Here is a 22,646-nt window from a genome sequence, read left to right on the forward strand (position 1 = left end):
TGACAGAACAAATGTTTATCAAATTCAGAGCTAGTCTTGTGAGCATATGCATGCTTACTTCTCATGAGCTCCACTCCTCCCAAAACAGAGTTCTCTCGGAACAATAAAACCCTCTAGTTTGCACAAGGTTTACTATAGCAATTCAACACAGGCAGAGCTGTAGGCTAAACTGCCAACGGGGAATCTTTATTCTCCTACCTCCGTTTCGAGCATTCCCCACCCACTGGTGGCTAATTCCCTAAGATATTTATACTGCTTTCTGATTGCCTGGGTCCCCCTGCCATCCCCCACACCTACCACGCATCTCCTGGTAGCCTATATGTTGGAACTAAGCCCCACTTTGGATCCAGCCCTGAATCACGCCCTGCTCTCCACTGTTGGTCTTATTGGAATCGAATCTTAAATTCCCACAATGTCTCTGACTTTCTTTGCTCAACGTCTTGCACCCTTGAAAAAGGGCAGTACCTTAATTCAAGGGAACTTATTACAAATGGGATTGTGAGCCTGTGGTATTTGAAACGAAAGATTATTTTGGGAGGACAGGTGGGGAGAAATCTTTGTGAAGCACCTTAAAGAACTCCACTCAAGCAATGGGCATGTTGGATAGAGAATCCAGGCTGTACGGGCACTTCCTGCATCTGAATTTATTCAAACCATTTAATTTCTCTGAACCTCAGTTTCCTAATCTATAAAATGGAATGGTGTCTGTTTTTGCAGATTTCTTCAGAGGATTGAAAGAGAATTGTGCCGTGTGGAGTTGCTGAGTATATCTAAGTCAGCTTCCCATGCCTTTGCTCATTCAGGTTGATACCCACACTTAAGGAGTCAGTCCTAAGGCCATCTTGAGTAACAACAATTTTCCTAGTAAGTTAGTAAATGAGAAACTGTAATCAATCAACAAGTGTTCATTCGACAAATATTTAAGTTCCTCCTATGTCATATCTGTATTTACAAAGCCTTTAGTGCATATATAGTAACATTTCATACTAACTTTTTTTAGGCTTTTAGTTCCCAAAGTTGTAAATTCTCCAGATCACCTTTAACTTAAACTGTTTACCGGTTCTATTACTAATATGATCTAATTTTTCAATTCAAACTGGGTAACTTGCTCATCGTTTGTTTCATTAATAAGTCAGAAGCGAAACTGCAATACCTTCCATCCTTTCACTTTAGTTCATTTAATGATAGTTCATAAAAAATGAAAACTGTAGATCCGAGGTAATCTCTTTGAAGTAGGACGAGGCCATTTCACACGTGCCTAGACTCCACAAGTTCTTTTGTTGGGATTTACCTTGTCGGCAAGTAAACGTTCTCACTACTCTTCTATAGCATCAATAAAGCGTTGAAGGAAATTCTAAAAATGATCTCTAATCACATGTCCTATTCCATGATTTTTTTTTTTTTTTTGAGAAGCCGTTATTTGGAAATTGAAAGCGGGATGGGAAAATGTGTTGATATTAAAGAAAGGATCGCTCTCCTTAAAATAATATAAGAATTCCCTATGGCAATGTTTCCAGTTGGAGACTCTCCTTTCAAACAGGACATCGTTTTATTGGTGTAATGGACTGGATGGCGTTCCCTCAAAATTAGGGACCCTAACTCTTCATGTGACTATGTCTGGAGATAGGGTCTTTAGGAGGTAACAAGGTTTAAATGAGGTCATGATGGGCCCTAATCCAACAGGACTGTGGCCTTCTAAGAAGCAGAAGAGATCTCTCTCTGTCTTTCTCCTTCCATTACCACGTGTGAGGACACAGCCACAAGCAGCTATCTGCAAGCCAGGAAGAGAGTCCTACTCAAAACCAATCATACTGGCACCCTGTTCTCAGGTGTCAAGCTCCCAGAACTGTGAGAAAATACATATCTGATGTTTCAAGCACTCAGTCTATGTGTTTGTTTTTGGCAGCCTGGGATGACCAACACAAATGGATACTGCTGTGGAAAAAGGAGAGAGGGTCAACACTGTGATGTGTGAAACTCTTCCTAAACAGAGTATCAGGAAACCAACGGAGTAGGAGGCACTATATCTATGTTGACAGGCAGTGACAACAAGAGAATATTGTCAAAGAAGAGGGAGCCGACCATCAAAACTGATATAAGAATTTGGAGGATAAAGAGGAGCAAATGTTTGTGAATTTCATTGTGAAGCAGAAAATGTTACTGGTTTATTAAGAATCAAGAAAAGAGGATGGAGTTTTAGAAAAGAAATTTTTCTTAAAAATTTGTTTGGTTGTGAATAAAATGATTTAATCTCTCTAAACCTGGGTTTTCTCATCTGATCAATGAGAATACCACCAGTCGTAGACTTCTCACAGAACAATAAGGATCAAAACAGTCTATCAAATCTACTGATTATCCTACAGTCCTTATTCATGGGCAAAAGGGCACACTGGGTCGGCAGGCTCTAGGCACATGGTCTGTTTTCAAATTCAGTGCTCTGCTACTTATTAGCTGACCTGGGGAGAGAATTTTTTCTGTAAGTATTAGTCATTTCATCTGTAAAATGTGGATAATAGCATGCTGCCTTTGCAGAGTGATGTTCTCCACGTGGCTTGGCACATAGTAAGAGGTCAGTAAATACTGTTCTTTTTTATTATTGATAACAATGGTGAAGATTATCATAATTGTGTTGTCATGATTACTAAAGAGATACTCAACGTTAAAATTTCTGGTCTCTTGACTCCACTGTCATTTCATAGTGAAACCCACTTTCTGAACCAGACTTGTGCTTTTTTTAAGATACATTTTTCTTGTTAACTCTTCCCAGTTACATGTTAGCCACCCATTTAAGGCAGGCATTTTAATATGTTACCTTATTTTCATTTATGTACTAATCATAGATATGTACTCATGCCTAGAGGCACATGAGTTACAAAAAGGCCTAATGTTATAAATCAAACGAATATATTCCCCCCTTTCTATTATGTTTGTCATTTTACTTTCTTCCTACCTTTCACTTTTCCTTGTCTTTCCTTTTATTCTTTTCACTTTTCTAACTGAGATTTTCCATTTTCCCCCCTTCTTAAAGCTGCATAAACCAAGAAAGTTAAACCAGGAAATTTAAAACATCAGTTTCCAGGTCTCTGAAGCATGAACAGATGGGCATCAAAAAATCCAGTCCCCCTTTTTTTCCATTTGCCCATCCACAATCTGAATAAATCAAAATTACCAGCAAATCCAACTTCTAGCACAACCCACTTTTTCCTACCACCACATTAAATGCTATGGCACTAAGTATTGATTCATTTCAAGTTCTGATTCTACTGTTGTTCAATTGTTAAGCCACAGAAACTGACTTTATTCTGAACTGATGCTAGAAGATACAGCTTTGTTAATATTACATGTGAGATGAAGTCTTCAACTGTACAAATTGAGTGTACAAATACCTTCACTTATTTCAGCTTTTCTATACTTTCCAGTATTTCTAAATTTGGAAAACAGGGATAAAAATATAACAGATAGGTAAATTGCTGGGGTATTACTAGAACATAACCAAGGCTTGAAAGCAAAGAAAGGCCATAAATACTCTGTGAAAATACTGAGTGAAAAACATTTAGAGAAGAAACCATTCAATTACCATTAAACAAAGATTGGAGTGCTGAGCAAATAGCCAAGTTGCACTCATGGAACAGATGATGTGGTAGGTGCTCTGATCATGGGAAGAATAGGTGTTAGGATGATAGAAACCCAGTCATGGAGATGGGGTTAGTGCCAAGGAAGGTTCTGTAGAGAAGGTGGTCTTTCAGCTGAGGGTTGGTGGTGACTGGAAGCTAGCTAGCGGAGGTAGTGAGAGGTGGGCTGCACTAAGAGCAATAGAACGTGCAAAGGGCCAGGGGAGGGAGGATGGGGAAGGGGGGTGGCATGGTACAGGCATAAAAAGCAAAATACTCAATCAGAGTATTGATTGAGGTTGAATAGGAATTAAGGTGGGTGAGGGGAGGGACAAAAATGAGGTCCAAGGTATAACCAGGGGAAGGCTTTTTTGCCCTTAATAATATAAGGCAAGTGGTTTGTGGCCATTTAAGGCTGAGTTGGGGCTGAATAAATGCTCTGTTGCAGTGTGAAGAATGGATTGGGGACAGCACGGCAGAGCAAATACCAATTTTAAATCCCTCTTGCCTTTTGAATCTCCACCAAAATAATGGTATGGGAATTTTTTAAAAAGACCTTGACTTTCAAAGAAGAGGTAAATTGAGAAAGATGACAATAGGAAAGAAATGTCAACTAAATTTCAGAAGATAGAAAGCAGACGGACGAGTGGTTTTTGAGCAGAGAGGAGGAGGGAGGACATGTCCATGCGTGCAGATGATTTTGCTTGTGCATGCAATGTTAGCCAAGAAGCAGCAGTTCATTTGTTCCAGAGAAACTCCAAAGGCTCAGGTATCGGACATATCAGGTACCTTTGGAGGTGCAGATACAGAGCAGAACTGAAACCAGAACTGGTAGCAATTCTATATGATGTAACACAAACCCCTCTGATAACTTCCCTGAGCCCACTGCAGCCAGGCAGCTACCTCTGGTCTCCCCTCTACCCCTACCTCCCATTCCTCACCTCAACAGCAGAAAGGAGGCTTCCTTATCAGAAGGGCTAAGCCCCAGAGACCAGGTAAGGCTAAAGGCAAGGATGAGGGAAATTAAGGGAAAGAATGCCAATTTATTGGTGATGCCTCTCTAAAGCCCTTCTCGAACCATTTGGCTCTCAGACAGCAGTAGATTCCCCATGTAGGCGATTGGAGGAACCTTTCTCTGGAAACTTACTGGACTGACCTGTCGCCAGTGACATGTGGGGATGCCAAAGCAAAACAAGTGAATCCCCTGTTTGCTCATTCTATGAAAAAGGTTACTAGTCCATGAGCCCTGTCTCTGAAACACTAAATATCTTTCAGGGTCTTACTCTCAAATAGGAATGGAGATCCAGGGACCATGAGACTTTTGAGGAAAAAACTGTTCACATGAAATAAATATGACCAAGCAAACAAGTACAGAAAAAGGAACTTGAAAGAAATGGAGACAAAGGGAAGAACAGAAGAAAATTAAAAAAAAAAACAACCCTATAATATCCACACTGATAAAATAAGATTTCTGCATTCATGGTGAGAAAAACAGAGCGTAATAACAAAGGACATTCAAGAACAAAGATGACTGCTTGCAACCAAAAATACTGTAATTGAAAAAGAATCATTAGATGAATTGGAAGATAAGGTCGAGAAAATTTTACAGAAAGCAGAAAACCCAAAATGGAAAGAATGAAGTAGAGGAAGAGATAACAAAATGAAGTCCATCTAAGTTTCAATATTGATGAATAGGAGTTGAAGAAAATGAAGATGTGGAAAATCACAGGGGGGGGAGGTGAAAATCAAAGAAACCACATAAGAAAATTCCTTGTGCTGAAGGGAATGAGTGACCAGCAAAAGAAAGGAACAAAGATCCAGTCCAAGCAGAATTTTGGAATTTAGGAGTACCAGCAGTGAAAAAGAAAGTGTAATGCCTTTTGAGAGAGCAAACAGGGAGAGTCACATGCACGCAATCAGAAATAGACGGGACTTCTCAACAGGAAGTTTGAAAAGTAGAAAACAATAGACCATTACTTCAAGCTCAAGAGGAAAATGATTTTCAATGAAAGCTCAAAACTCAAATATCAATCAAATGTGAGACAAGATAAAGTCATTTTCAGACACGTGAATTCTTAAGAAATTGTAGTTCCCATGTATATGCCTTGTGGTAGATACACCACACTTAAAGGGGAAAGAAAATGAAGAGAGAGACACGGGATCAAGGAAATAGTTGACTCAAGGGCCCAGAGAATGGAGGCCTCCAGGATGGAGGTATCCAATGAATAAAAAAATGGAAAAGATGGGTTTCTTGATGTGACTCACTGTAACAAAATGATGACTCAATGACAGCAACAGAGCTTAGGAATGAGTTTGTGATAGAGACAGACACCGGGCAGATACAGCCAAAGCAATAATCAGCTTCAGGAAAAAGTGAAGAGTTGCTCAAGGAAGGAAACCTAATCACGGAATACAATGATGCTCAGCAGGGAACGTTTTTTACATAGCAATAATGCTATAAACACAGAATATTTAATTATCCAAAAGTTGAGATATAGCCACATTGGAAGGATAGGGTGAGGGAAAGCCTGTATGTGCACACGCACACTCAGACTGTGAGAGAGCTAAGTCACTTCTACTGGTAGGAAGTAAATAGATAAATATCTATGTTAAAAATCAAGAAATCGTAAGACCAGAAAAAATTAAACATTTTGTCAGTGGCAGTGCCTCTGTGGGTGGGAGAGCTTAGGAGTAGGGAAGGACTGGGGAAAGGGATTTTGCTTTGTATTATAGACTTTTTTGTACTCTCTGACCTTTTAAAGCTAAGCCTATGTATTACCTTGAGAATTAATGATTTTAATAATCTCTGGAAATTTCTTGCCCAAATCTCTTTGAATATTGCCTCTAACACTTTCTCTAATTTTTCCTTCTGGAAGTCCTATTAGACATGTGTTGGATTCTTATCCTTTTAGTCCTTAAGATCTAGCTTCTAGGTCACTAAGTCTCCCTTTATACACATCTAATACTTAACATCTCCACTGAGTTCACTTTAATGAATGTATTAAAATTCTACTTAATCCTTTAAAAATATGCATTAATTTTTAAAGCATCTTGTATTTCTCATGTTCTAAATTTATTTTTATGCTACTGTTTTAAAAACTTACTTTTTGCTTTCTATCCAGGAGTTTCAGTATTTGAAGTTATTAAGGGCCTCATCCCACAGTCAATTGTTAAGAGCCAGCTTCTGACTTGCTAAACTGTAACAGATATTGGACAGGAAATATCAGAAAAGAAAGTTTTGAGGAGAGGTGGGGATGACAGATGTAGATCTTGATCACTCTGCCTGGGAAGTGCTATAGATTCACCAAAGTGAGACAAGGAGAGAGAGTTTTGTACCTAAGTTTTATGCTTCCTTAAAAACTCAACAGTTTTCTAAATTTTAAGACATTTAATTAAACTGTAAGGTAATCAGCAGGTATTTATGGAGTGCCCACTCAAACTAAAATCTCTGCTGTTTTAAGAAAAACCAGACATTTTAACATATGATTGAATTTCCCTCTTCCAGGTTTTTTTTTTTGGGGGGGGTGGGGGGGAAGAAGGGGAGAAAGAGGAAGGGAGAGAATCTTAAGCAGGATCCAGGTCCCCTGCAGAGCCGGAGGCAGGTGGGGCTTGATCTCACAAACCAGAGATCATGACGTGAGCCATTACCTGAGCTGAAATCGAGAGTCCAGAGGAGCCGCCCAGGCACCCCTCCCTCTTACAAGCTTTTTAAAGAGATAGTACATTGGTTGTTGAAGGATCACAACAATCCATGGTCATCCTTCAGGATATGCTGAACGTTATTTTGAGTTTCAACATTAGCTGCAGAAAAGGTTTTCACTTTGCATCTTGAAACAGCTTTTCCTTGAATGATGGGCTCATGAATATGGGCAAGTGTTTTCAAGAGAGAATTATACACAGTCACAGTTTGTATTTTTGTGGGTCATAAACACAGATGTGCAAACATCTCCTTTAATACTAAATCGGATGCAAGTGGAAATTGTATGCTTTTAACCATAAATATTAATAATAACAAACATCCTGGGAAAAGTAACCATTCAATGGAGTTCTCGTATAAAACAACAACAACAAAAAATCTTGTCATCTTAAAAATGTACCTAATTCCATAATTTAGCTGTATCGAGGGTGTCTGCATCTTGTTAGGTTGGGCTATGTTAAAGTATTACATACCACCTGAGCTGTCAATATGTGCCCTAGTTTATACACATTTAACATTTTAATAATATATGCCATGGCATAACCAAGTTCTCAGGGAGTCAAAGCCAGATTATTCTAGAACTGAATGTAAGTTTAGGAGTACAGATAGCAAATGGCCAGATGGCCCTGCAGCAATATCTGCTGAAGGCCATTTAAAACCAATCCATGGGTAGTAGATGTATTCCAGCAGAGAATTATAGAAAACCAACCAAGAGATACTAAAGTCCTACTACAACACTATCTTTGTTAAGCCAGAAATAACATTTTGATTTTATAGAACTGGAGTTCAAACAAATCTTATTCTTTACTCCCTGTAGTAAATAAATGAGCAAAATCAACTCTACTGGCTCACAGGTTTATGGCCCACAGTAGATGTTCAATACGTACTTGCTGAATGAATGACTGCCTTGGTACAAGGAAGTGGAAAGGGTTATGCATACACAATTTTATGCTTTTCTGGGCCCTGATTGTTTTTGTATACTGATGTGTGGTTTGGATGTTTGAGTATGTTTTATTTAGGTGGTTTGCATATGTGAAGTAGGAAGAGGTAAGGTTGGTTGAAGGGTAATTATTTCTTGATGGAAGAATATAAAAAGTATAAACAGATCAGCTATTGCCTAAGCAAACTCAGCTCTTCGTTCCTGATCTACAATGCAAATAGTATACAAAATAAGGTTTCATTAAAGAGTGACTGTCACATCAATAGGAAAGAGAATGAAGACCTGCTATGCAGTATTATTAGATATATTGAATTTGTTGTCACCAAGATCAACAAAATACTGCTTCGAAGGCCGACACACCGTGACACAGAAATGGCTTTGCAATACAGAACGCTTCTCTGATACAATTTTTTTTTTCATATTATTGTAATGGAGTTATATCTCTAGAAGAAATGAGTATCAATTTATTGATGGCTTGGGTCACTATTAAAAAAATAATAAACTAATGAGAAGGTATCTGTGATAAATAATGATACACTTTGGGAAAAAAAATAGAAACTTTTAAATCACGTGATATGTTCACAACATAAATAATTCTACGTCACATGGTGTAAAATGGGACTTTTCCTATTATTTTCCTATTTCAGCTGAGGTCCTAACCTTGAGGATTAAGACCTACCAATGCCAAAAGGAAGTGTGAAACACACCTCTACAGGACTTGCTAAAGGTGGATATATTGGTCCCATGACTCTTACTCATCACTCTCTAACAGCCTAAATATGAGGAGGAAATTCACTGGTGTAGATGGACTCCATGAGAATTCCTCGTAGAGATTTGGGATGTTTGCCAGAAGGGACGTTGGCATCTCTTTCCCCAAACTGGATGACTTCCAAGCTGCTGAAACTCAAAATCTTGCCACCTCCACCTGCTCCTAGAACAGAGCTGAGAAGTATTCTCGGGAGAACCTACTGCATATGGGGCATAGATCCTGACAATAACCCTGATGTCAGGATTCTGAAGGTTGGAAGCTGAGTGAAGTCCACACAGCAGGGCAAGGAGATTGGGTAGCAATGGAAGAAGCCTCCATTTTTACCAGTTGAATAGGAGACGATACTTGATTCCCTCCCACGGCATGTTCCTAGTGGAGGTTAGTCATGCATGCACCATATTGAAAGGTCTATGCTTAAGGAGGTTGATGTCAGGGTAAGGGACATACCCGTATGTCAGGATCTGAGAGAAGGAAATGATAAGAGGTCACCCAGAGAGGGTTTCATCCATGCTGGGGAATCCCTCTGTGTATGAGGTCTTCCCAAGAAGGCCTCAAAAGAACATACCTCTGCACCACACAGAAGAGCTGGTTTTGCCTATTGCATTTGCCTATTCACCCAAGAGAGACCCTCCAACAGCACCAGCTATTTAACAAGCCCTCCTCTCTTTTGCTCCAGCCCTTCCTCTTAGTCTAGAGCCTGCTGCAGGAGCTCGAGGGGAGGACAGGAGGCAAGAAAGGAAGTGCATGTAACTGCTTTATTGAGCAGGCTGCGCTCAGTGGATATAATAAGGGACTAGTTTTATTCTCCCCTTTTGCTACTGCCTTCGGACACATCTCAGATCTCCTTTCTCTTCCTGTTGGTGACAGCTTTGGCAGACACCTTGGCTTTCTGGCTTATGATTATTTTCTTCTGGTACTGTTAGCATTTCTTTTATTTCCCCCTCCTGTGTTACAATCTAGGAATAGAAAATGCCTTTTAAAACATGACACTAAAGGTAGAAACCCTAAAAGCAAAGAGCAGGTTCCTCTGTGTAAAAATAAGATGTTTTAACATACCTAATGCTTCATAAATACAACTGAAGGGCAGCATGTCAAAGGGAAGAAAATATTTGAAACCTATACAACAAATGAAGAGTTCATCAGTTAACCCTTAGCAATCAGTGGGGCTGGCTGGCAGGCAATCCCAGGTTCAATGAAGTCTGCTACTATGGGGCCTGGGAGCTGTGTGATCCAGGCAATTCATTTCGCATCTCCGAGCTTTAGTATTCTCAGCTTCGAAGGGAGGCCAATACCATTACCTACATCAGTGGGCTGTGGGGGAGAATTAAATAAACTAATTTGTGTACACCACTTAGCACAGTGTTCAGCAAAGAGTATGCACTCAAATAAACATCAGTTTTGTATCTTCATCACCATCATTAAATCTCCAAGTGGCTAGCTATGGGTAGTAAAAATCAATTTATAAGCATTCTTCCTCTTTATTTTTGTCTGCATTGCCATGGTTTTCCACAATGAGCATGTGTTACTTCGGTGGGGAAAATACACAAACTATTTCAATTAAAAAAATAAGAATAAAGGCATGTGTGAGCCTCTGCCAACTTTACAAAGTAGAGCAAGGCAGCTGCGTGTTTCTCACTTGGACTAGAGTTGGTCATCCTATTTAGTTTGTTATAAAGAATGTCCCTCAATTACCAAATAGGGAAAATGGTTGTCTTCCAACATAGGCAAGAACCATCTGGTCATTCATTGATAGAAATAAATATCTGAACACGAATTATGTTTCCACTGATCAGTATATATACACACAAGACACGAGAAAGGCATAATAAAAGCTTCAGAAAACATTCACAGGAATAGAACCAAACAATTTGTATCACAGCTTTGTGCCATGTTGTCACATCAGGTTTTACTTGTTTATCATATCACTTCATTTACTCTAATGAAAAATTACTCCTAGGACTCAGTTTCCTTTACTGGCATCACCGTTCATTCTGGGCACCAATTTATAAAAATAAGGCAAGGGGAAAGATACTGATGTCATTGTCAGATGAAGCAAAACCACATGAGAGGCCCTGGCTCTGGTGCTCATTTGGGTTAGATCGAAAGAAGAGGGAAGAAGTTCTGGGGTGTATGTGTCACAGTATTTGAAATGGCTGCCCTCCACAAACAAGCCCAATTTACAAGAGAAGAACATATAAGGTAGAAGGGGGTTTCAATTTTTAAACTATGTTACTAAGTACACATTTGCTTCTAAACTTTAAAGCAGTGCTGAATCCCATTTGGACAGAGTTATAGCATTGCTTTAAACACACACGCACAGCCCGACACACATACACCATGGAGGTAATCCAGTTACTCCTGCAGCGCAGATGTGCACAAGAATGCTCTAAGTGATTAAGATAGGGCTTTAAAGTTAGTTAATTAGAAACATCTCCCTTTGTATGATCAACACTGATACTAGCTTTGAGTCCTGATTGGCTAAATTTAAATTTAAATTTAAATTTTAAGATGCATGAAACACTCTTTGGACCTGCTCTGGTGTTAAACTGTCTTAGAGTAAGTAAGGGCCTTCAGTATCCAAAGTTCTCTGGTCAGAACTAACATTTTAAACAACAGAATTCTGCTCATCTGATATGATTAAGCTGAGCTTCTCATAAATAGCATGTATCCTTTCTTGGAGGGAAAGATAACAAAATCCTAAGTGTAACATTTTAAAACCTATCTTGATAGGAAGAAATTACTGTCATTATAACAAACACGACACTGCTGTTCCCTCATTATTGGCATGATCCTTTTAAAAAAGGCCATAGGACCACTGAGAGGGTAAATTATAATAATTTATAGGAACCCCTTCAGCATAGTGCTTGGCACAAGTGGTTGCTTAATAAAGTTTCAGTTTCACAGAAATGAAGGTGATTGCTGCTAGAAAAGTGAACCTAAACAGTTATAAGAAGCATGTACTTATTTTTAAGTTCAAATTTTATTTTCACAAGACTTAACAAATATCAAACTCCCAATCTACATGTTATATAGGGGAAAAAAAAACCATTTCTGCCTTTGGAGATTTTAAAGTTAGAGTCACACGAAGGGCTCAAAGGTCAAATGAGGCTGCTTCCTATTGGCCTCACTTTCCTTGACCCAAAGCCATATCCACAAAAGGTCACTCCCAGTCTCTTGGGATCATGTTGACAAGACCATTCATTCACAGATTAGCAGAACAATCCAACTTCCTTGGTTTATTAAAGAATGGATCAGTTTAGGTCATCTTCTGACAAATACATATTACTCTTCTATCGGAAAACAATATGGATGTATTCTTTGAAAGAGATACACTTGATCATTTCTGCCTGGTAGGACTAAAGCTGCTGGTGTTAATGGCAAAGACATTTGTGTGCAAAACTGTGGACTTTCGATCTTGTTTTATTTGTATTTTGTTCATGACTCCAGAGAAGTGGATAACAATGCCAACTAAATTTTGTTCTCACTGAAGTGTCACATAGATCCTAGAAACAGAGTTGGGAGGGAAGGTAGGATATGTGAGTAAAAATCCTTCATTAGAAGGGGGACTGTTGCAAGGCACTTTTAGAAGCAAACTGTCTGGGACTCAAATTTCAGGGTAATCACCTCTCAGGTAAGTAGCCCTGGGCCAACAAGATAACCATTGTTGTTTCACTTATTAAATGGGAGCAACTTCTTAGGGTTATTTTAAGGATTAGCTGAAATGGTATATGAATGATTGATGCAGAGCAGAGACTATATATTGGTAAGTCCATCTCACACCAAGGCAACTTGCTCCAGAAAGAAAACAAAACAAACTTGCTTAGACTAGATATGCCGGTTACGGATGTTTTGGGTGCCATAATTGGAGAGAGTCTCCCAGAAAAGTTCCAGAACTAGTTGATGAATTCAGATCTTTTCTTCTTTGTTTGTTTGTTTGAAATTTCTGCTCTAAATAGCTACCACTGAATCCTTCACCTTGCACTGGTGGCTATCAGTGGCATTACTGGTATAAAAACTTCCCAGATACCAGAGTAGTGAGGATGGTAAACTATGATGACAACAACCCTCCATCCCTTATCATATCTTCTCGTCTTTCTATTATTTTTGATTGGCGTAGCTGCATAAGGCACTCAAAGAAAACCATGAAGATACAGGAAAAAAGCTGTTGGAGAAATATGTTTTAAGCTAGATGTTAAGTGCAGAGATTTGAGGATAAGCTAATAAAAAACATGGTAGCAAGCTCAGAAAGAGGGAGGTGATGAACAGGAAAGAGTCTCATACCTAGCCAGCAATATCAAAATTTTCACTTTTTTCTTCCCAAAGATTCTACTTATTTATTCATGAGAAACACAGAAAGAGAGGCAGAGACATAGGCAGAGGGAGAAATAGGCTTCCCGCAGGGAGCCTGATGCAGGCGGGAATTGATCCCAGGATCCTGGGATCATGACCTGAGCCAAAGGCAGACAACCACTGAGCCCCCCAGATGCCCCTCAAAACTTTCACTCCTAAGAATGTTTTCCCCTCTTTAGCTTCTTCTTAGTCAAAATACTATCTAGTAATAGCTTATACTCAAGTACTGAATAGTTTTGAACAGGTAGGCAGATATTAAGGGCCTACTGTGGTACTGCCCATGCTTAACTAAAAAGGCTATTTCTTCCATATGTCATAGAAAGAAAGTTGTTGGAAATATTGTGTCTTTTGGCACAACTTTTTGGGATTCTTTTCATTATTCTTTATCTGTATATGGTCACACAGGCAAACTGCAAAAGTAATTCGATGTTATTGTGGGATAAAATTAAAATTTTATTGAAGAGTGGTCTCTGTAAAAATAGTAATGCACTCATCAGTTTTTCAAAACCAGTTAGAATTATGGGAATCAACTGGTTGAAAAAGTTGTCTAGAGTAGACTTTGTATGATGTTCACAGAAATAGATATTATCTTTCACAACAATAAAATCTACCCATAATGCCTTTTTAAAAGAATTTCTCTACAACTAGAAAAACACGATGGAATAGTTCTTTGTAACTATTTGTAGTATAGTTCTTTGTAACTATTTGTACTATTTCTCCTTTGTAACAGGAGAAAGTCTAAATAATATTCAATACATAAATCATGTGTCATATTACCTCCAAATCACTAATTATTAACCTGGAGACTGTGAATGGTCTTCAGGGAGTCTTTGAAGCCCCTGTAATTATATGGAAAAATTGTGCGTGTGTGTATGTGTGTGTGTGTGTGTGTGTGTGTTACCTACTTGCCTGTTTCTGAAGACTAGAGTATGTTAAGTTCACCTGACTTCTAAAGGGATTTATAATACCCTCCTAGGTTGAGAGTTTCTTCATTCCTAAATATATTTTATATGACTGCTCTTTGTTAGACTCTATGCTAAGCATGGGAGCACCCTGAAGATGCAATGCTTGACCTCTCCTCTATATCTTAGAGTCTAGCAATTGTTGTGAATAGGGAAGGGGGATGGAATCATTAATCTTATTATCCTGCTAACTACTTTTCTCTCCTAATTCAACCCCATCCCATCGATTCTTCTTCCCTAGAACTCACACTCTCCTTGGGACAAATTCTCCATCATATATAATCCATATTGAATTCCACCACTGCACCTCCACTGATGTTATTCAATCAAATTGAGGTGCCCTCTACTATCTTCAAAGGTTAGTTCAAGACCAACCTTCCTCAAGATGCTTTTTCTGAGACTCTAGAATGTTGATGATTACATATGTGCTCTGCTGCTTTCCCGTAACTTCATTTCCCCTTCTGAACTAAAAGTAAGCTCTAGAAGGTAGGAATCATATCTTCCAGGCAGTATTTTTGTTTGTGTTCCTGCCTTGGTTGAGTCTACTCTAGATGCTAGTTTGTTTCCTGCTAGAGAAGATGAATAGACCTTAGGACATCTCTCTGACCTAGATTATAACGGAAGCACAAAAAGATCTTAGAAGGGAATCCGAAAGAAAAAGATGTTAAGAAAAGAGAGGAAAATGAATGAAAAGAGAAGAGTCAGCAAAAGAATACATGCCAAGAGAGACAGGAAGACAAGTGTGCAATTGGAAGTACACCAAAGGTGCTGGGCTCTCCGTGGAGGGTGATTGCAGATACACCACAAAGCTCTAGGAGTATTCTCAGACCTTAGGAGGTAGGCACAATGCTGTTACTAATTGCAGGCAGAAAAGAATCCTCATGGAACTTGTTCATGGCTGTGAACAAAGCTGTAGCCAAGCTAAGTAAGAGGCACGTTGTCTTCCTACAGCATGAATCTTAGTAGGAGATGGAGCCTGCCAAGATTCATAAAATGTACCCACTTCTGTTCAATGCAGTGGGAATGAATGCTACTGCCAGACAAAGTTCATAATGCTGTGATTCTTAATGAGGATGCAAATCAGAAGTTTTAAAGCACTCGGGGAGTTTTAAATGTCTAGGACCCACTCCCAACAACTCTGATTCAACTGATTTGGGATAGTCCCTGGGCACTGGTATTTGTTTATACCAGGTGATTCTTATGTGCCACCAGAAGGGAGAACTACTGTAACCGCCATCTAGGAAGAAAATTCAAGGACTTGGGGAGGAGGGTATAGTTGTAGGGAGGATGGGGGAGGGGTGGTATTGATGAGTGGTGGTTATCTCTTCTTTAAAGGAAAGGTTATAACCCTAAAAGCAAAAGTGAGATATAAGGAGCAAACAGGTGGCCACATGGACAGTGCTAAGAGTTGGTTTTATGAACTCCAACAAAGGAAAGAATACATTAGGAAAGTGTTTTACATGAAGGTAGGAAAGACTATCTTTCATTTCCCAGTATCATCAAGAAGCCTCTAAGCTAAATTTTGGACAGGGAAGAGGGAGGAAAATGCTCAGAGACAATCATAAAACCGGAAACCATGGGGGATAAAACAAAGGAGCAAGCGGTAAACATGCCCAGACAATTTCAGGGAAAAAAAAGGGAAACCGACTAGGATGAAAACTTTGCGACTATGAGGTCTGTATGCCAACACACAAGGTTGAACGAGATTGATTTAACTTGGAATTTTTATGCAGGACGGTATGCTCTTAAAGGGTATGATTCACTTCTAAGGTACTGCAAGGGAACAGGCAAAGGCAAGCAGGTACTAACTACGGAGCAAGTACTAACTGTTGACTCCCTGCTGCCCAGGAAGGCCACGCGGGTGGTGAGCACTGCTTTTACTTTCCTGTCTCGATGCCCATTCTGCTCCTCATGGGACACCATGTTCCCTGCCCTGGCCATGGCCACACTGAGGGATAAGCCTGAAGCCCAAGCCAAGGTGGATGTGTTCTGTGAAGACTGTATACCAAGACAGAGAACCTGTAGGGAGAACCTTATCTCCCCAAGACTTCTGAGTTGGATGCATTTTTTTTTTTGAGAGGGAGGGAGGAGAGAGAGAGAGAGAGAGAGAGAGAGAGAGAATGAATGCAGGAGGGGGCAGAGGGAGAGAGAGAATCTCAAGTAGGCTCCACATGGAACCTGACATGGGACTCAATCTCACAACCTTGAGATCATGACCTGAGCTGAAATCAAGAGCCAGACACTGGGGACCCCTGGGTGGCTCAGCGGTTTAGCGTCTGCCTTCGGTTCAGGGCGTGATCCTGGAGTCCCGGGATGGAGTCCTGCATCAGGCTCCCTGCGTGGAGCCTGCTTCTCCCTCTGCCTGTTTCTCTGCCTCTCTCTCTCTCTCTCTCTCATGAATAAATAAAATCTTTTTTTTTTTTTATAAATAAAATCTTAAAAAAAAAAAAAAAAAAAAAAGAGCCAGAGACTTAACTGATCAAGCCACCTAGGCGCCCCTGAAGTGGATGCATTTTTTAAAGGAGCCAACTCTCCATGAAGCCAACCTGAGCAATCTGAAGGCCCCACTGGACATCCCAGTGCCTGATCCAGTCAAGAAGAACGAGAAGGCTGAGTGGAAGAAACAGCAGATGAGAGAAAACAAAGATGAACAGAAGAAAGGGGAAGATGAAGACAAAGGTCCTCGCAGTGGCCCTGGGAACTAAGATAAGATTGTGGTCCCTGTTTAATGTCTAAAGCCTGAGATCAAGGATACCATGGAGCAGCTCAATCTGGTCACCACCTGGTTGCAGCTACAGATACCTCAGATCGAGGATGGGAATAATTTTGGAGTGGCTGTCCAGGGAAAGTGTGTGTGCACACCTTCGCACTAAGCTGGAAGGCTTCCACACCCACATCTCCAAGTACTTCTCTAAGGGGGCCGATGCTGTTACCAAGGCAGTCAAGCAGCCCCATGTGGGTGACTACTGGCAGCTGGTGCACAAGCTCTGCATGAGGCAGAGTCCTGGGACATTGGGTTGATGATCATGGAGATCCATAATGCTTATGCTGTGTTATATGACATCATCCTGAAAAGCTTTGGGAAGCTCAGGAAGCCCAAGGGAGAAAGAAAAAGAACAATCTATTGAGAATCTCCTCTTATTCTGCAATGGGCGTGCAAAGACCTTCCTATCTTTTACACAGCACTCTAGACTTTCCCCCACCTTCAGCCTGTTGGTTTCTCCCTCTCCTTGCCTCTGAGGCACTATAGTCATATCATTGCTCTTAAAAGAGAGAGAGAGAGAGAGAGAGAGAGAATGCAAGCATTGAAGTATTAGGATTCTGGGTTCAAATCCTGGGCTTTTCACTTATGATGGTGCAGCTTTTGGCAAGCAAGTTACTTTACTTCCCCAAGCCTTGATGTCTTCATAGTTAAAATGGAGAGGATTATATCTCCACCATAAGAATTACTGTTAGTATATTTTGTATCAAATGAAGTCATAGCGAGCAATAACCTAGTATGGAATGTGGCACATAGCAATCACTTAATAAATACTAGCTTTTTAATATTAGTGCTATTATTAAGAGCAAGTCCTGGCCTAAAGGAAAGCTTCATCCAAGAGAAAAAGATTTGCTCAAAGTAGAGAGCTACGTACATTACCAGGACCGTAATAATTGTCTTGTAGATTATAAACATGCATATGTGTATGTGTGTCTATATTTCTTATTGTAAGTGCACTCCTGACTGCCAGGCCAGGTAGAGGGCACGGTTTGGTAAGAGAGACTACAGAACAGGCACAGAAGTAACAGGAAGTAGTGGGGGACTTCAACCATGAGGACACCATCTGGAAGGCTTGCTTGGCAAAAACACAATATTGGATACATTCTTGACTCACTTTGCTAAGAGTTTAAGCTCTAAAAAGGCAGATGAAGCAAGTAGGAAAACTACTTTTCTGGACTTAAATCAGACAATTAGAGATGGAGGGGTGAGGAGGGGATGTGGAAATGATCAGGAACTTGAAAGAAAGCAGCCACTTAGCAGCATGAAACTCTTAGCAACAGAGGAAAAATATGGAGAGTAAATAGAATTTGGTATACGCAAATCTGAGAACAGATAGGTATTATCCCCCGGGAAAGATGGTGTGGGAAGTGCGGTATGAGTGCAGACCATGTGCATGCAGAACAAAGCTAAGAAGAGAAGGTCTTCGAACCCCCGGGGTCCTACAGTCAGGGAGTCTACCCGTTTTCTGCTGCTTGTTCCTTGTTCAAGAGGGTAGCATTGGGGTGAACGGCTATACTGAGGAAATCTCATTTTGGATCTTTCTACAGTAAATTGTATGAACAATGACCACTAGGTACCCACCAATGAAAGAGTCTAGGATTAGTCTTTTGATCCCTTACCAAGTGAGAACAGAGGCCTGGACATAGCAACGCCAGTCTGGCTTCTGGGCTTTCGATCCCCTCGCCCCAGCGAGGCTGGGTGTTTCATCCGCATGCACACACAGCACCGCACACCACTGCCTGGTGTGCCAGCCTCTAAGCTCCAAGGGTGATTCTATTCTGCTCATTTTTGTAGTGTGGCCCCTGGAACTGAAACAGTTAGTCGTTTGTTTTCAAGTTGTTATTCGGAGACTTGTGGCCTGTGTCTTAGGCCACACTTTCTAGTTAAGGTTGCAAGACCATGAGAGATGCTGGTTGCTGGATGCCGTGCTCAGCTTGAGATCCCATCTCCTCCAAAAATTCTATGTGGAAATGGAAAAATAGCCCGACTAGTTTAATTGAGGTTGCTGATGATCCTCATTCCACCCTCCCGAAAGTACTATGCTTCATGTTTAAGGGGAGTTCAATTAAAGTCAATGTTATTCTCCGGGTTCCTGTTTTTCCTTTAAATTACCTGGTGCCAGAGCCACTGTTTTGTTTTGTTCTGTTTCATTTTTGTTTGAAGGGGAGGGAGTTGGAAATGACCACTTCAGTGACAGCCTGAAACAAATTCCCTTTTCTTGAGGTTGGTCTCTCAAGTACTTTCCCAACGTTCACTGACAAGGAAATTTATTCATTCTGATGTATAGCTTAGCCATAGCCTCTAGTCATCCGTAATAATAGATAGCACTGCAACCCTCAACAGAAATGGTTTTTAAGCTCCAATATAACAAAAATATTCTATACTTCTTAAAAGCACACATGAAATGGCTTTCATTTTCTTATTCAACAGATTATATACCTTAAAAATGCATTACATTTTAATCGCTGTTACAATTTAAATTTATAAAAAGGCTATAGCTATTTTATAATAAGAAACAATCACCAGTGAGTATCTATACGTCAAATGCAAAGAACATAATGGTTATCAATCCACAAGGGAACTTAATTTAAGTTAACACTTGACAGATGTTTAGAACCTTTGAGGCACATATCTGTCAAGTTTCAAAGAGGCCAATAATAATGGTGTAAGAAAAGTTTAAACATTTTCTTCATCAGAGCAGTTTCGAGAGAAGTATCAGCTTATAATCTAGTTAGAAATATTCCTCAACAAAATATGACATCAATTTAACTAGAGAATATTTATTCTGAAAATTCAGGTCCTTTTCCATCCATTCCAGAAAGTCTAATGTAGATTTGCTAAATGAAGCTGCAAAGAAATGGATATTTGAAAGTGAAGGGGACTCCCTAAATCACCTGGCCCTGCCTTATTTTGCTGCATCTCTGTATTAAACTAATACCAGGATTCCAGAGCATGTAATTTCCTGGTTAGTGGAAATCCCTCTAATCAGGATATTTAGAATTGCTGTCTCCTTTAACTGGACTCCTTTTGTATTGTATACAACGCAGAGGGAAATGCTATCATAACACTTCAATAGTTAAGTGACTTTATGAGAAAAATAGTTCCAAATGTTTCCTAAAACCCTCCAAACCGCACCAAAGAACATTATCGTAATATTATGTTTCCCCATTGCCTCCATTATTTAAACTTGCCTCTCTTGAAATGATACTTGGATGAGAAACTTAGGTTTATGTAATGTATAAATTGTTTCAAAAGGAAAAGCCTTGGCTGCATAATTATTATATATGTAGACATGCCAGATAATTTAATGTTTTCAATAGCTTTTCTTCATTAATTGACAGAAGAGTATACTTAACGCTTTTGGTTACTAGAGCTTTTGGGAGGACTTATTTTTGCATCTCTAACCTAAGCTCTCCAAACAGACATTGTAAAATTCTCCCAAGTTCAGTACTGAACACAAAAACATCATAAATAAGTACATATTACATCTAAAAGCTAGTTTTTGGCATAGGGCATATAACCCACATACACTGTATATCACAGCAAAGTAGCATAACAATGCATTTCAGTGAGCCTAGCATCAAAAAGAACCTTAACGGCAGGTTAACATCTGATTCAGCCCTATGATGCTCCGTCTGCAGCTATAAGCTTTCTGGGGGGTAATCACAGTTCATATAATGTTCAAACAATAGCCTTGAAGTAGAAGCAGCCCAAATGTCCATCAGTAAATAAATGAATACATAATGGTAGTAGCACAGACATACTCTGAAACACTATTCAGCCATAAAAAGGGACGGAGTATTGATACACAATGGCAGATGGGGGAGCTCTGAAAACATCATGCTAAAGGAAAAGTAGCAGGACACTAAAGTCACATGTATGATTCCATTTTGATGAATAGATAAATTCATAGAGACAGAACACAGACTGGTGGCCGCCAGGGCTGGGGCGAGGGAAGTATGGGAAGAAAGTGCTTAGAGGGGAAGAGGTTCCATTCTGGTGATGGAAATGTTCTGGAACCAGTCAGAAGTGAACTATTCACTTTAAGATGGTTATATTTCATGCTATATGAATTTCTTTTTTTTTTTTTAAGATTTTATTTATTTATTCATGAGAAACATGCAGAGAGAGAGGCAGGCTCCACACAGGGAGCCCGATGCGGGACTCGATCCCAGGACCCCAGGATCATGCCCTGAGCCAAAGGCAGACGCTCAACTGCTGAGCCACCCATTATGCTATATGGATTTCATCTCAACATATTTTTGCAAAAAACTGAATAGAAGATATTTACCGCCTACTCGTAAGCAGCTGTCCTTCAGTGCTGATGGGAACATAATGGCATGGGCACTCTCTGTGTGTGCCCCCGTCCCCTCACCCTTCACTCCAGGCCTGGGAGGGGGTGTGCACCCAAACCAGAGGGCTCTGGGGATGGCAGCACATATGCCACACAAGCCAGAAGGAGATGTTCAGGGCTGCAGGGACGGGGCAAAAAACAAACAAACAAATGCCCTCGGGCCACTCTGTTCTGATTTAAACTTTGAAGAACTGTTCTTCTGAAATTGTACATACAGTATTCCACAGACACATGTTTCAGATAACCATCTCAAACTGTAATATAACACTCATCAATGACTAAGGAAAACAATTTTCTACTTTATTATCAGACCTTTTTAGACATATGTAATACATTCAGGCAAAAAGAGAAAAGGATTCTGGAATTTTGGCAATTTGATAAAATGGATATAGAAATCTCCTTAGAACAACTCAACGGTTCAGTTCTCATTAAAAGCCTTTCTGTAACACAACGCTTCGACTGCTAGATGATTTTAGAAGAAAAATATGCCACTGCTTCCATTTGAGAAAAAGTATAGACTTGAAATTAGAAGCAACTGGCTCCAATCTTAACTCTGTCACTCACTGTGTGACCTTGGTAAAAAAAGAAAAAAAAAAAAGGTCTCTCTAAGCCTCAGTTTCTTTATCAGGAGAATGTTGATAATACCTCCACTTCTGTGAATTAAATTATAATGGCTATGCCTGACATGTGGCAAGTGCTCAAGAAATGTCTTTTCTTGACCTCTTTCTCCAGTAAAAAATATTTATTTATTTATTTATTTATTTATTTATTTATTTATTTATTTATTTATTATTTATTCATTGTTGGGAACATCATATAAACTCTATAAGCAGGAATGATTATACTGTGGCAGGGATTTCTCCCTCCTACTTTGAGTCATTTCATAGCATTTGATCTATACATCTAAATTGAGGAGTGGAGAGGGGGGCAGGTAATTAGATAGCAAATGGTTTGGAAAGCGTCCTTAAAAGATTTTGTGCTTGGGTAAATTAAGAGTCTAAGAGTTCCACCCCATAGTTACGATGACATAGCCATGACATAGTTACGGTGACATAGGAGGCACAGCGATGTATCCCATCCCAGGTAGAGAGAAAGCTTGCTCCTCTGTAAGTAGGTATTAGTTCTACAAATGTCTTGCTTCTCCAACAGTTTAAAAACAAGAATATAACTCTCCCTACACCTGTAGAACATTTAAAAACATG

At 39.8% G+C, this 22,646-nt stretch overlaps 1 protein-coding gene and 1 pseudogene across 19 annotated transcripts in view; one reads left to right on the top strand and one right to left on the bottom strand.

Annotated features, from left to right (window-relative positions):
- QTMAN (queuosine-tRNA mannosyltransferase) overlaps nucleotides 1-22,646 on the bottom strand; it is a 426,509-nt gene that overhangs the window by 112,351 nt on the left and 291,512 nt on the right. The gene's annotated exons all lie outside the window — the stretch shown is intronic.
- Nucleotides 16,269-17,457, top strand: LOC144291803 (proteasome activator complex subunit 1-like; annotated as a pseudogene).

Source organism: Canis aureus, chromosome 20 (genome assembly GCF_053574225.1).
Source record: "Canis aureus isolate CA01 chromosome 20, VMU_Caureus_v.1.0, whole genome shotgun sequence".
Lineage (NCBI taxonomy): Eukaryota > Metazoa > Chordata > Mammalia > Carnivora > Canidae > Canis > Canis aureus.